Here is a 3750-nt window from a genome sequence, read left to right on the forward strand (position 1 = left end):
CAGCCAGCACCCCTAAACGAGACCCAACCCAGCGCCACGTGCTCCCTGACAGAAACCCACACCCACGGCCAGTGAAGGAGTCTTGATGAGAAATAGAGCCTGATCCAATCGAGCCATCCAGCGTGGAGACTGAGGTGACACGATGGGAGCCTGGTCCCCAGGATTGGCTCTAACTGCCCATCGGTGGGAGCACCGGGGACAGAGGAACCTTGAAATGACGTAACCAGGGATGCCATCAGCAAAACCAGGTATTTTTTTAATTCATCTTTTTAATATTACATTCAAAAAATATGAGGTCCCCATGTACCGTGACCATGACTTTTTAAAAGTCCTGTGCGTTAGAGGTCCACTTTGAAATATCTATGAAGGAGATAACAAAATCTCTGGGATTTGCTTCCAATGAATCTAATGTGATCAGGAAATGGGTGGAGGTATGAAGTATAAACGACACCAGACTGGCCAAGTGTTGACAGCGGTTACTTTCTCTATATATAGAGTCTGAAGTATCTTTTGTTTTCTTCCCTCTCTTCTCCCCTAATCATACGTTGTGTTAACGTTACATCAGAGTATTTAAGTTCCAGGATATCTAGGAGAGAGGCAGACAGAGAGAGAAGACGGGCACGTGATGCAGTTTTGCCACAAGTCAAAGACCCGCAGGCACTGCCGAGAACCACCATTAAAAGCCTTCAGCAGGGAAGCGGATGTGGCTCAAGCGACTGGGCTCCCGTCTACCATATGGGAGGCCCAGGGTTCGATGCCCAGGGCCTCCTGGTGAAGGCAAGCTGGCCTGCACAGCGAGTTGTCCCGAGTGAAGGGCTGGCCCGCGTGGACAGCTGGCGCAGCAAGATGACGCAGCAAAAAGAGACACAGAGGACAGACAATAAGAGAAGCAGCAGACCAGGGAGCTGAGGTGGCACAAGAGATTGAGCACCTCTCTCCCACTCTGGAAGGTCCCAGAAAAGGGAAGAATAGGGAGAAAGAGTTGCTTGGATCTGCATCCATTGTCCCTGGAAGGACAAAGGGAACTGGTAACAATGTTGGCATTTGGGATGGGGAACTGGGGCTTGACTTTGTTTTTTTTTTAATGAAGTCCAATTTATCTACTTTTTCTTTTCTTTTTCATTTTTTTTTTTTTACTTTTTCAATTTTATTGCTTGTGCTTTGGTAACAAATTTAAGAATTCACTGCCGATACTCATTTGTTTCTTTTTTTTTTTTTTGTTCCCTCGTTGTCTGCTTGTTGTTTGTCTTCTTTAGGTGGCACTGGGAACCAAACCCGAGACCTCCCATGTGGAAGGCGGGTGCTCAACTGTTAAGCCACATCCTGTCCCTGGAGCATAACTTTTTGAAACAAAAAGACAAATATGCTTTCACTTATAGGAAATATCTAGAATAGACAAGTTCATGGAGACAGAAGGTAGAAGAAAGTTTACCAGGGGCTGAGGGAAGAGGGAAATGGGAAGTGTTTGCCTAATGGGCATAGAGTTTCCACTTGGGGTGATGAAAAGTTTTGGTAATGGATGGTGGTGATGGGAGCACGACATTGTGAATGCAACTGATGCCACGGAAGTGTAGGCTTCAAAATGTGGTCTGATAAATTTTGTGTTACGTATGTGTTACCACGATAAAATAAAAACATGGGGCTGCTCGGCCTTTTGATCAAGATCAAGTGTAGTTCTTATCAGTTTACTATCTGATACGTCCTCTATCCGAGGACACTATAGTAAATGGATTTTTGGAACAAGGAGATGGAAGAAGAGCTTGCTCTGTCCACTCCATGCATCGAGCAGGTATTGCAGTACCTCCAGGAATGGAGCACCCCTTCAGGGGCGTAAAAACAATTTTAAAAAGAAGAGGAATGGATGTGGCTCAAGGGATAGAGCTTCCGCCTGCCATATGGGAGGACCTGGGTTCAGTCCCTGGGGCCTCCTGGTGAAAACAGAAGAGAGAGTGTGCCTGCGTGGTGCGCCAGTGCCTGCACAAGTGCGTCACGCAGCAAGATGATGACACACCAAAAGAGAGACAAGGGGAGAGTCAAGGTGAAGCGCAGCAGAGACCAGGAACTGAGGCGGCACAGCTAACCTGGAACCTCTCCCCGTCAGAGGTCCCCAGGATCAAATCCCAGTGAATCCTAGAGGAGAGAAAATGAGAAGAGAAGACAACACAGACAGCAAAACTAGCAGGGCAGGAGGAGGGGAAGGGGGGAAATTAATAAATAAATCTTTAAAAAAAAAAAAAAAGAGCATGGGGAGCAGATGTGGCTCAAGCAGTTGAGCTCCTGCTTCCCACACGGGAGGCCCTGGGTTCGGCCCCAGTGCCTGCTAAAAACAACAAGCAAACAAAAAAAAACAACTCAGGGGAGCCAAGGTGACTCCCACGTAACAAGGTCCAGGGTTCAAAAGCCGACCCTGGTACCTTAAAAAAAAAAAAAAAAAAAAAAAGCAGGCAGCCCTCTGGGCCTGGCTATCCAATTCCATTTTCGTAATGACGCGCTCGGCTGCTGGCTTGCACAATGTCTGCAAACGGCTCGCGCGGCCCGGGCGGGCTCCAGCACTCCACTGCACACAGCAGCTATTTTGAGTCAGAAGCAACAGGGAGACTCACGGCAGAAAGAAGATGCCAGAAGCGCGTCTCCCGAGGCTGATGCGCGCGGGGGAGAGGGGTCTATGGGAACCTGCCCCGGCTGGGCCGTTTTTCTGAAAACCTAGAGCTGCTCTAAAGGAAAGAAAACGTGCCCTTCCCCGGGCCGCAGTCTCCCCAGGCTTCCTTGAACCCGGGCAGTTTCCCTCTCTGGGGCCCCCATGGACAAAGCCCCCAAGTGTGCGTGGGAGGAGCGACCGGGCGGGAAGAGCGGGATGGCCAGGGCCACCCCAGGGCTCGGAAGGGCACCTGCCTGGCAGGGTGGGCACGGGCCGGAGGCCCAGCTCTGCCCTCCGCGGCGGGCGACGGGAGGCAGGCACTTGAGCCGCCGTGGGGCCCGCAGCGCGCCTCCGGGGCTGGCCCGGCCCTCGGGGCGCGGGCGCACGACAGCGCAGGGCGTCCGCGCCGCAGCAAGCGCCTGCTGGCGTTAGTCCCCCGCGCGGCCCCAGCCCGCCACCCCGGGAGCCGGGAGGCTCTTCGGGTCCCCAGCAGCCCCTCTCTTGGTGGGGTCCACTCCGCGGCATGGCGCCTCCTGGGGTCCTCTGTGACCCCGCCGGCGGCCAGCGCCGGGCAGCGGGGAAGCGCACGCCCCGGGGATGGCTGGGGTGCTCTCCCTCCAGTTCCAGGTCCGGGGTGCCTGCAGGAAGGAAGGGGGGAAACCACGGGCCATTCAGCAGCTCCCTCGCGTCCCCGACCTGCCAGCCTGCGGTGCACACAGCTGAGACCAAGGAACGCTGACGATTGTTACGGTGAAGCCCCGATGTCTTGAGAGATAGATGATGGCCCTGGCGCCCTCGAGGGGTGCTGGAAAGAGCCTGATCTGCTTCCTGGGGACGGCAGACCTGAAGGTGACCCCAATAAATCCCGTGTACAGTTACACCCTGTGTACCGCCCCCTCCTCCCCCCACTGTATGCAGGCAGGACCTGGGATTTGCTTCTAGCCAGTTGCTTCTGGAAAGGGGAAGGGACTCTGCACAGGGGGGAAGGCTGTGAGGCCTCGCTTCCCACTTCCGCAAGGGCGGCGAGCAGTTAACCCGGGGTTTGCCCGCTCAAATGCGGGTCCCCCGCCAGCCCCCCAGGATCAGCAGTCTAGCCTCCCGGGACCGCTGTG

At 54.2% G+C, this 3750-nt stretch overlaps 1 non-coding gene across 1 annotated transcript; it reads left to right on the forward strand.

Annotated features, from left to right (window-relative positions):
* Positions 1-1638: 1638 nt before the first annotated feature.
* Positions 1639-1823, forward strand: LOC111764708 (U2 spliceosomal RNA). The gene has a single exon (XR_002797255.2). It is a non-coding gene; the product is annotated as a U2 spliceosomal RNA (small nuclear RNA).
* Positions 1824-3750: the final 1927 nt, after the last annotated feature.

This window comes from Dasypus novemcinctus, chromosome 23 (assembly GCF_030445035.2).
Source record: "Dasypus novemcinctus isolate mDasNov1 chromosome 23, mDasNov1.1.hap2, whole genome shotgun sequence".
Lineage (NCBI taxonomy): Eukaryota > Metazoa > Chordata > Mammalia > Cingulata > Dasypodidae > Dasypus > Dasypus novemcinctus.